Source organism: Nycticebus coucang, chromosome 23 (assembly GCF_027406575.1).
Source record: "Nycticebus coucang isolate mNycCou1 chromosome 23, mNycCou1.pri, whole genome shotgun sequence".
Lineage (NCBI taxonomy): Eukaryota > Metazoa > Chordata > Mammalia > Primates > Lorisidae > Nycticebus > Nycticebus coucang.
The window spans coordinates 38,772,880-38,784,644 of record NC_069802.1 but is presented as its reverse complement, the minus strand read 5'-3'; the positions used below and the strand labels follow the sequence as shown (position 1 = coordinate 38,784,644).

The window sequence follows — 11,765 nt, the reverse complement described above, 5'->3', positions numbered from 1 at the left end:
AGGCTGGTGATCCTCCCTGTCATCTTGCCTGTCTCCCCCCTTTGTCTCTTTTCCCTTCATCTTTGTCCCCTGATCTCCTCTGCCCTCCTGCTCCACCCCTTGTGCTCACTCCTTCCCCAAGAACCTGTCCCCTTACAGCCTTCCTCTGTGGCCCAGTGCTGCTGTTGGCCTGGGGACTTCACATCCTCCTCCCCCCCACCTGGTAGACAGGGAGCAGTGGTACAGGCTCCACTGTGCAAGGACCTGGCTTAGGTGGAACTCTGCCCCTCACCAGCTGCAGCCCTGGGTGTCTGAGCCTGTCCTCAGGCAATGGGGCAATCACAGTGTCTACTTCCTCGCCACTGCCTCTCTGTTGAGCAGGCACTATGTGGAAACTCCTCCTCCCCATTCCTCAGGGCTCTGAGGTAAGTGAGCTCAGCAAGGTTGTAGGATGCAAGATCAGCACACGACAAACAACTGCAGTTGTATATACCACAAGAAACATGTGGAAACCAAAATTGCAGATACAGTACCATTACAATTACTTCAAAGAAAATTAAATGCTTAGGTATAAACTTTAGCAAACCATATACAGGACTTATATGCTAAAAATCATACATTGATGAAAGAAATCAATGAAAATCTAAATAAATAGACAGGCATACAATGTTCATAGATTGGAAGACTCAACATAGTAACGATGTCTGTTCTCCCTAAATTGATCTATAGGCTTAATGCAATTCCTATCAAAAGGTTTTTGTACATGTAGAATGGGAAAAAATGTCTGTACATATCCAACAAAGGTCTGGTATCAAGACTATATAAAAAACTCAACAGTTAAAAACAATTAGAAAATGGACAAAAGAACATGAGGAGACATTTCACTGAACAGGATACACAAATTGCAAATAATGGCCAGGTGTGGCAGCCCACACTTGTAATCTCAGACTCAGGGAGGCCAAGACAGGTGGATTCCTTGAGCTCAGGAGTTCAAGATCACTCTGAGCAAAAGTGAGACCCCTTCTCTACTAACAATAGAAAAAGCTAGCTAGGCATGGTGGTGTACATCAACAGTTCCAGCTACTTAGGAGACTGAGGCAAGAGGATTGCTCAAGGCCAAGAGACTGAGGTGGCTGTGAGCTATGACACCACTGCATTCTCCCCAGGGTGACAGAGTGAGACTTTGTCTCAAAAAATAAAACAAAACAAACAAATGGCAAATAATAATGAATGACGAATGTCACCAGCCATTAGGAAAATGCAAATTAAAACCACAGTGAGATACCACTACACACTTTTTATAATAGCTAAAATAAAAAAAGAAAGAAAAAACAATGACAGCATCAAATACCAGCAAGGCTGTGGGTAACTGGAAATTGCTCCTAAGAATGTAAAATGTTACAGTCTCTAAGGAAGAAAAGGTTGCCAGTTTCTCATAAAACTAAACGTGCAATTATCATATGACCGAGCAATTGTACTCTTGAGCATTTATGCCAGCGAAATAAAAACTTAGGTTTACCAAAAACTTGTTCCCTAATGTTCATAGCAACTTATTTGTGATAGCCCCAAAGTGAAAACAACCAGATCTTCTTCAGTGAGGAGAGGCCAAGCACTGCATCCAGACAATGGAACAGTACTCAGTAGGAGTGGACTGTTAATATGGCAATCTGGATGAATTACTCAGAGTGGGGAAAAAAGCCAGTTCCAAAGGTTACAACTGTAGGATTCCATTTGTGTGACACTTTGAAAAGGCAACATCACAGGAACTCAGAACAGATTAGTGGTGGCCAGGGTTTAGGGACTGGGCAGTGTAGGGTATGGTAGGAAGGTAGGTGTGGCTGGAAAGGGCAAGACTTTGCAGTGCTGCGAAGGTTCTGCATTCTTGCTGTGGAGGTGGGCACACAAGCCTACACATGTGACACACCTGCATGAAACATGCACACACACACGCGTGATGAGCATGAGCAAAATGAGAACCAGAATGAGACAGGAGAATTGCACCAAAGTCAGCACCAGAGACATGATTTAGTACATTTGTGTTCTGCAAGATGTTACCTTTGAGGGAGCACCAGGCAGGGAGGACAAAAGACTCCTCTGAATTATTTCCAACAACTGCCCATAACAAATGTGAATCTACAATTAACTCAAAAAAAGAAGTTTGATTTTTTAAAAATCACATAATATGGAAACTCCTTTTATTTGGAAACAATGAGCTTTTTCATTCTCACAGTAAAGAAACAGTTTTGTTTACATTCTCCACACAGTCTTCTACATAAATATCTAAGCTCCTTGAATTTGAATACAGGTATGTACTGTCCACAGGTACTCAGAATCTATCTGCCTACCTTTGGGACAGTCACCTCTTGCAACTGCTCTTGGTGATGATAGATACCTAGCTTCTTGCTTTTGAAAATGATCTTCATCAAGACCAGCCTGAGTCAGAGCGAGACCCTGTCTCTAAATAAAATAGCCAGGTGCTGGGCGGCCCCTGTGGCTCAAGGAGTAGGGCGCCGGTCCCATATGCCGGAGGTGGTGGGTTCAAACCCAGCCCCGGCCAAATTAAAAAAAAAAAAATAGCCAGGTGTTGTGGCGGGTGCCTGTAGTTCCAGGTACTTGGAGGCTGAGGCAAGAGGACCACTTGAGCCCAAATGCCACCGAGGGTGACAAAGAAAGACTCTGTCTCCAAAAAGAAAGAAAGAAGGAAGGGAAGGAGGGAGGGAAGGAGGGAAGAAAGAAAGAAAGAGAGAGAGAGAAAGAGGGCTCAGTGCCCGTAGATCAGTGCTTAGGGCTCTGGCCACATACACCAAGGAGGCAGGCGGGTTCAAATCTGGCCCACGCCTGCTAAACAAGGACACAACAAAAAAATATGCAGGCATTTTAGCAGGTGCCTGTAGTCCCAGCTACTTGGGAGGCTGAGGCAAGAGAATTGCTTAAGACCAAGAGTTTGAGGTTGCTGTGTGCTGTGATGCCGCAGCACTCTACTGAGGGTGACACAGTAAGACTGTCTAAAAAAAAAAAAAAAAGAAAGAAAGAAAGAAAATGATCTTCAAAGTCTTGCATAAAATAACATTCCACATACACAATTATAGCTAAATCTGTGTTTCAGCATCTTTATCTTTTTTAATCAAATGTAAGCTTCTATCAGCATCCCAAACTAACTGTAATTGAGGTATTTTCAGCTAATGCATCTTCCCTAAACACCATCTTGTTCAAAATCAAGTCATTGACAACAGTGGCTTTGCCAAGACTGGAGCACGAGGCCGGGTACCCTTTCCTGAGGATATCAGGGAGGTAATCTCACCTTTCACAGTGAGAGGTCAGGGCCCATCCTGTTCATTTAGTTGGTTTCATCTGCTCCTCCCAGAGAGCATCCATAGTGTGAGGACAGGAGCCTGTCTGCCCTATCATCCCCTAGGGCCAGGGTTGGCCAACATGAGGTCCTGGTAAAAACAGAGATCTCACAGGGTGTGGGGCCTTTCTGCCATGGCCTGCATGACTGGTTTCTCCACAGGATGGCCCATTCTCCTCACATGCACCCTGTATCATGTGCAACCTGGTCCCCGGAGCACATTCCTCCCCTGTATCCGTGCCATGACTCACACCTGTCCCTTGCATTTCCCTGCAGGTCCCAGCTACTGAAACCCCATGCGTGGGACACTGCCCTATGGGAGAGGTGGTTGGAATGCCAGGATCTGGACTCTCAGGTTGCCTCAGAAATGACGATGTGGCTCCATCATCACGGACATGGGAGGTCTGTCCATCTACAGGTTTGCCCTGGAATGTGAACCTGTTGTTCACCTGAACAAAGGCAGGCTCTGGCCACTGCCTCCTATGCCAGCTGGCCCCACAGACAGGAGTCCTTGGTGCTGGTCTCCTCCCCTCCCTGTCCCATGTGGGGCTCACATGAGGCCCAAGTAGTGGAAGTAAGTATCAGGTCCCAACCTGCCACCCTCTAAAGGCTCTCTGGGCCAGTCTGTCTGTTTCTTGGACCTATTCAGTTGAAGTGATCAAAAGAGCTGGTTTTCTCACTTGTGTGTGTGAAATGGGAAATTGTTTGCATGTGTGTGGTGTGAGGTAGTATGCATAGGTGTAGTATGAGAAGATTATCTAGTTTTTGTGTGCATAGGGTTTAGTTATCTAATATTTTTTATATTGTGTGATTAGGTATCTACTGTCATTATACATAGTATGAAATGGGTTATTTCTGTTTGCCTCTAGTAGGTATCTAGTTATTTTGTGTAGGGCCAACCACTCATCTGTTTTATGTGTATCTGGTATGAGATTGGTACGTTCGTGTTGTATTTATGAGGCTGTACACTGCTTGGTGTGTGTGGTATGAGATAGATTTGGTTTTTTGCATAAATGGTGTGAGATGTGTCTTTGTCTTTTGTGTATATGTATACATGTGGTATGAAATGGGGTTCTTTTTGTTCATACAGGATAAAATGGATATCTAATTTTTTGTGTGTGCAAGCAGATGTAGTAGATGGGTGTCTACTTTGGAGGGTGTAAAATTAGTATGTGTTAAGTAGAATGGTCTGAGATTTTGCTATACTCACAAGTTAACAAGTTAGCTTGCCATGGTTTCATGTGTGTGACAGGAAACATGAGACCCTTGGTCAGAGACAAGGCATTTACCATTTAGCAGAAGCAGCAGCCACATTGGCAGCTGCCAATCTTGTCCTGATCCCTCAGCCCAGTCTCCACAGGGCAATGCAGGTGGCACATGCAGGGGAGTGCGTTTCAGAAGAGAGTTCCTGAAATTAGGAAACTCTCAGTTTATAGGATCTTCTGGTGACCTCCTCATCCTCCCTTCCAAAGAGAGAGAAACTTGATCCCTACCCTGGAATGTAAGTAAACCTTCTCCAGGGAAGGAGGACAGCTTTCTTCCCTTTCTACAGTGGAAAGTCTCCAGGGAGAGATACTTTGTCTTTTTTGTTTCATTTTGTTTTGTTTTTTACTCTTTCTTTTTAGGGGGAGACTTCTTAAGCTTCACTATCCTAGCATGTCTCCTAGACAAACATCCTCAACTTGGCTGTAAATGACTTTTTTCCTGAGAATCTGGACCATGCAGAGACATGAGATATTAATGGAGAATTGCCTCCCAACAGGGTCTAATTTGTTTTAATACTTTGAGATGGATATCTAATTTAGCTGATATATCTTATAGTGGGATGTCCCCAGGTGGAACAGAGGTTGTGTATGTTAGTGTGTGTGTGGTGTGGGACAGGTGTCTAATTTCTCTTCTCTGATGGTGTGAAATTAGCAACTAACTTTTTTGTGCATTGTGTGGCCTATTTTGTGTGTATGTTATGGAATAGTTACCCAATTTTTCTGGGAAAGGGGATTTTTTTATGTGTATATATGTGTGTGCTATATGTTGGATATCTGATATTTTGTATACGGTATGAAATGCACATGTCATTTCTTGGTGTGTATTGTGGGGAAAGAGTATTTTTTTTTTAAGACGGATATCTCTCTTATAGGTGGTGCGAAGTGATTATTTGTATCTATGTGTATATTTACGACATGAGTTAGTTATCTAATTTTACATTTTTCTCATGGGGGATAAACACACAGCACTTTCATTTCTTTATTTTTATTATTTATTTATTTTTGTAGAGACAGTCTCACCTTACCGCCCTCGGTAGAGTGCCATGACGTCACAGGACTCATAGCAACCTCCAGCTCCTGGGCTTCCGGCGATTCCCGCCTCAGTCTCCCAAGCAGCTGGGACTACAGGCGCCCGCCACAACGCCCAGCTATTTTTGTTGTTGTTGTTGTTGTTGTTGTTGCAGTTTGGCCGGGGCTGGGTTTGACCCGTCACTCTCGGCATATGGGGCCGGCACCCTACTCACTGAGCCACAGGCGCTACCCAGCACTTTCATTTCTAATCAATGTTAAGTATTCTATGGTTTCCATTATAAAATTTTCATTTTGAAGTAACAGCTTTATTGAGATATAATTCACAAACCATGCACATTGCCCATTTAAAGTGTACAATAGATTTTAGTGTATTCACAAATATATGCAAACACCATCACAATTAGCTGTCTCTCCCTGTTTCTTCCAACCCCCCATTCCCTGGCAACTATTAAGATGATTTCTATCTCTATTGATTATGGCCTATGATGGACATTTTATATAAATAGAATCATATAATATCTGGTCTTTTGTGACTGGCTTCTTTCACATAATAATGTTTTTAAGATACATCTATGTTGTATGTAGCATTTATTAACTAGTATTTTCTTTTTACTGCAAATATTTTGTTGTATGGATATATTACCTTTTATTTATTCATTCATCTGTTGTTTGACATTAGTGTTATTTCTACTTTTAGGCTATTATATACATTGTTGCTATAAGTACACATACCAGTTTTTGTATGTTTGGTTTCATTTCTCCAAGTTCCATACCTAGGAGTGAAATTTTTCAACTCTATTCTATTGATTTATGTCCTTTATGTTGGTACCAGTCTTGATTACTGTAGCTTTGTAATTTCTTTTTTTTGGAGACAGTTTCACTATGTCGCCCTCGGTAGAGTGCTGGGGTGTCACAGCTCACAGCAACCTCAAATTCTTAGGCTTAAGAGATTCTCTTGACTCAACCTCCAAAGTAGCTGGGACTACAGGCGCCCACCACAATGCCCAGCTATTTTTTCATTGTAGTTGTCATTGTTTGGCAGGCCCAGGCTGGATTCAAACCTGCCAGCTCCAGTGTATGTGGCTGGTGCCCTAGCTGCTGAGCCTGTAGTAAGTTTTAAAATTGAGAAATGGGAGTCTGCTAACTTTATTTTTTTGAAAATTGTTTTGTGTCTTCTGTTTCCCTTTAATTTCCACATGAATTTTATAATTTGTCAATTTCTGCAAAAAAGCCAGCTATGACTTTGACTTGGGTAGTCTTGGGTGATCAGTTTGGGGAGTCATGACATCCTAATGATAATGTCTTTGCATCCATAAATATGGGGTGTCTTTCCCTTTATTTGGGTCTTTTTCTTTTTTTAATAGTCCTTGATAGAGTGCCGTGGCGTCACAGCTCACAGCAACCTCCAAATGCTGTGCTTAAGCGATTCTCTTGCCTCAGCCTCTCGAGTAGCTGGGACTACGGGTGTCCACCACAATGCCCAGCCATTTTTTTGTTGTTGTTGCAGTTTGGCCGGGGCCAGGTGGCTGGCACCCTACCCACTGAGCCATAGGCGCCACCCTATTTAGGTCTTTTTAAAATCTCTTCCAATGATCTATAATTTTCAGAATACTAGTTTTACATTCTTTTATTACATTTATTAGTTATTTGCTTTTTAAAGTAAATAGATTTTATTTTTTAGAGCAATTTTAGGTTGACAGAAAAATTGGTTAGCTTTACGGAAAGATAAGTGCACATACCTAAAGTGTGCACTTTACTGTGTGGACACTGTCCACGCATATGTAGGTGAGATTACACGAAGAGAACACTTCTTTTCAGCATTTCCCGCTTCTCCTAGCCTCTGTGCTCACCCCACTCTCAGGCTTTGGCATTGAGTGAAGCCCCCAGAGGATTCTAAGCAGAAGAGGAACATGTCCTGAATATCGTTTTGTGAGTTGCTATTTTGTGTTGAAAATAGACTTGGGGTCCAGGAAAAGCCCGGAAGATAGTTTGGAGGCTACTTGGTAACCTAGGGTGAGGAGATGGCTTCCACCAGGGTGGAGGTTGGCAGACGTGGCCGCCAGATTCTGACCGGTCAGCTTAGCTGTGCAGTGAGAGGAAGAAGGAGAGGAGGACCCCAGGACTAGCTGCAGCTGGGGGCGGGGGCTGTGACGACAGCAGACTTCCCGGGGCCGGGGAGCTGCCCTTCTGCTATGTGGAGTTGGGCCCCATAGAGACATCCCAACAGAAACGTGGCTGGGTAGCTGGACACAGTTGCCTGGGGTTCAGAGTCAAGATCTGGGGTATTACTGGCTAGATGAGGTCATCGAGGAGAGCGGCAAGTGGCAGAGGTCGGGTCTGCGGCTTCATCTGGGCGCACGCTGGGGCGCACTCCAGACATCGACCCTCAGGCCTCCCACCTCTCCTGGTCCCTGCATCAGGGACTACCACCCACGACCCCGAAAGGCTGTCCAGGCTCCTGCAGAGGGCCTGCCAAGCACCCGGACCCGAGTCCCCGAAACCCTCATCTCTCTCTAACGCTGGTCACTCCCACCGCCCACTTGCGCCACGCTAGCAAGATAAGCTCCTACCCCAAAAGCCTTCTCACACACACACCCCCACCCCGCTCTACTGCTATCCTTCGCAGCTAAACGCCTTTAAACGTCGTCTGTGGTCACATCTCCGCATTCTGTCGCTGGTGAACACTCAACAACTCATCCACGTGGTGCAGGCCTAGGCCTTGCGGCGCACGGCCCTTCTCAGTCCCCTCCCAGCGGCTGGCCCGAGCCACCCTCCTTCCCCGCCGGCCGCCTAGCTCAGCCCGGGGTTGTGGGGCGGACTTCTTCACGAGGGCGGCCGCGAGGGCCGGTCATCCGTTGACCCTTCTAGACATTACAAGCTGGAGTCCCAAACTCACTCTACTCCTGCACCCCCGGCTTTGTGCGATACTGCTCGCAGAGCACCCACACACACACCCGGCTGTTCCTGGACTGGCAACAACACAGAAGCCGGACAGCCCGGGGGAGTCACCCCAGGTCGGAAGAGCCGGCTGGGCGCAGGAGCCTGCAGGGTGCGAATCGGCCCCCGGCCCCAGACCACTCCCTGCCGGCTTCCCTTAGCTCAGTCCCGCCCGGCCGCTCCACTGACCACGCCTCACGGGCCCCTCCCCTCCCTCACGCCTCAAGCCTCGCTGAGTCCCTGGGCGGAGCCCTGCACTGACGCGCCTGCGCCCTCTGACCACGCCCATCTTTCCAGCCCCACCCCCGCCTCGGCAGCTCGGTGGGCGTCTAGCCGCAAATCGCGCATGCTCCAACCGCGGCGCCCCCGACTCCGCGCTCGGCTGGATTCGGGTATTTCCGCCTCTTTGTTTTAAACTCCGGACAGGTTTTTTTCCTCCTCCTCTTGCGGGGGACCCGGAGGGAGCGGCGCCCCCTCCCCCTCCCGGCGCGGCCTCCGCGTGCACCCCGCTCGCCAGCAACCCGAGACCGCAGGTCAGTGAGTACGCCCCACCTGGCCTGGGCCCGCAGACGTCCGCTTCTCAGGCCGCGGCCTCGGCCCGTGCCGGCCCGAAAGGCTCCGAACCCGGGGCCTGCGTCCGGGCGTCCCAGTCGGCCTGGCCAGGGGAGCCTGGAGCGGCTGGCAGTCCCCGACTGGGGGGTGTCGGACCCCGGGAAAGCTGGACCCGGGCTAGGGTCACCGAGAAGGGCCGGGACCCAGACCCGGGAAAGGTCACCAGGAGGGCCAGGACCCCCAATCGGGCTGGACCCCGGGAGGGCCAGTCACCAAGGAGGGGTTAACCTCTGAGATTGGGCAGAACCCACAGAGTGTCAGGACTCCACGACTGATCATCCGGGACGTTCAACCCCTGGAAAGGTCACCAGGCATCGCTGGGACCCCAGGAAGGGTCACCAAGGAGAGTTGGGCCAGGGCATCTGGCAGTATCCAGAGAGTGCCATGACCCCAGGTCACCTAGGAAGGGCCAGCCCTGTAGCCAGTCACTGAGGAAGATACAGCGTGGACAGGTCACAGGAGGGCCCGGACCCTGGGACCATCACTCAGGAGGGCCAGTCTGTGGGGAGATCAAGACTCTGGGACAAGTCCACTCAGGAAGGAATGGGAGCCTGAGACAGCCCCTTCCCCCAGGATGACCAGGATCCTAGTTAGGTCATGCAAGGTCTGGCTGCTGGGTCTGCACAGTGAAGAAGGCTAAGCTCTCAAGGAGGGCCCTGATAAAAGCTGGAATGTCCAGATAAGTCCCTGGGAGGGCTGGGCCTCCTGAGTAAGTCACTGAGAAGCATGTGGACCCCAGGATTAGACTTAAGGGGTGTTGAGGCCCTGGGATGGAATCCAGAGGTGCCCTGAATCTGACCAGCCCCCTCAATGAGACCCACCTGCTGTGAAGGCTGAGGCATCTGGGATCCTGGTCATCTGAGCCCCACAGGAGTTGCTGGGCCAAATCCGTGGACCTTTCGACCTTCAGAGATACCACCCTGAGTGGCATGCACATAGAGGCTTATCCTTCTGGTTCCAGAATTTCAGTGGGGTTCCCAATTCATGCTGGCTCCATGCCTCAGACTAGCATTGTGCCTACCCTGCTTTAGTTCCTTCTCCAGGGCTGCTGTCCTCTCCTTGTTTTGGCCCTGTGGCCAGTATCCAGCACTTTTCCCTTCTGATCCCTCTGTCAAGGTTATGGGAGTGTACCCTCCATCCTGAATGCAGAGGTGTTTGCAGTGGCCAGGGGAAAGAAAGTGCTGGAGAGTCCTGGGGTGGGAGGTGTCTTTGTTTTTCTGAAACTTTTGAATCGGTCTTTCATCTGTCATTGTTTTCCTTTTGGAAGTGGTGGTGAAAAGTAGTGTGCAGTGTTTCTGCTGCCAAGGCTTGAGGAGCTGGTGACATATGCTGTCCTGTGCTAGGGAAGGTCTACTGAGTGTGCCCAGGAACTTTGTCTAGTGTGTTCCAAGACCATGTGAGCCTGGGTCTAGCTCCCTAACTGGCTGCCTGGCAGGCCAGTGGGCAGTGTGTGTCCACGTGCAGAGTGAGCATGAACCGGAATAGAACGGGGCTGCAACTGTAGTAGGATCCTGCGTCAGGCTTGCAAACTCATATGGAAGTTGACTGTGGGGAGGACAGGTCTGAAAGTGAACTGTGTGGACTCCCAGCTTGAGCTGGTCAGATTAGTATTTCCTTTGGGGCCAAAACTTCACTTCTTGGTTACTTGGGAGAAAACTACGTTAGGTTTTCAGTTTAACAGTTCATAGAATGGAATATTAATATTAACCTAATTGTGTCCCTGAATGGTCTAGCTTAGAAACTTTTATTTGCCAAGTGCGACCACACTTGGGACCTTTTTACTCAACACTTACTTCCAATTTGTTCTCTTGACATATCCTTTACTATTTTAAAAACTTACTTTGAAATTTTGCAAAAGACTTGCAAAACTGAATATTCGGGTTTGATTAGGCTCTTCATTTTCCGGTTTTTGGATTTTTAAAGGTGTGATAGTGCTGAGGGTTTTGTTATTTATATATTGCCATGTAACAAATTACCCCAAAATTTAGTGCCTTAAACCAATGATCAGTTATCATCTTACAGTTTCTGTGGCTCAGTGGAGTCCTTTTGCTCAGACAACTCGGCTGTCTCTCATCAGGGGGCAAACATAGAGGGCCACCATTGGTTGCAAACTCAGTTCCCTTCCCTGTGGTCCTCTGTGGGCAGCCCAGCAGGAGCCAGTGGTCAAGCAAGAGGGACAGGAGGGAAGTCGTAGGCTCTTTGTTCTACTATTGGAAGGGACATCCTATCACTTTTGCCCCATTCTCTTTTGTCAGAAGTGTGTCACGAGGCCCCTTCATACTTGAGGAGAAGAGGTCTCATAGCACACAAGGCAGAGGTGGGGGCACAGGCCCATCGTAGAGGCTGCCCAGTGCTGTATTTTGAGCCTGGCATTTGTCAGGGTTTCAGTCATGTAGGGCTTGTGCCTGAAAAACATCACACACACAGTTGTGTGTGGAGCGGTGTGTTGAGCAAGCAGCTATGACAGTCCAGCCCCTCCGACATCACTCTAGCAATTGAGATCATCGTGATTTGTGGACTTCAACACATGAGGCAGACAAATAACAAATAGGATTCTTAAGAATCACCTCATGATTTAGACTACCAGAGTA

General features: G+C 47.8%; 1 protein-coding gene across 1 annotated transcript in view; it reads left to right on the top strand.

Moving 5' to 3' along the window:
* The first annotated feature begins 8,875 nt into the window (after window positions 1-8,875).
* Window positions 8,876-11,765, top strand: part of PCGF3 (polycomb group ring finger 3) — a 50,070-nt gene continuing 47,180 nt past the window's right edge. The window contains exon 1 of the mRNA XM_053577704.1: window positions 8,876-9,095. The gene's annotated coding sequence lies outside the window, so the exon portion shown is untranslated. The remainder of the gene's footprint in view (window positions 9,096-11,765) is intronic.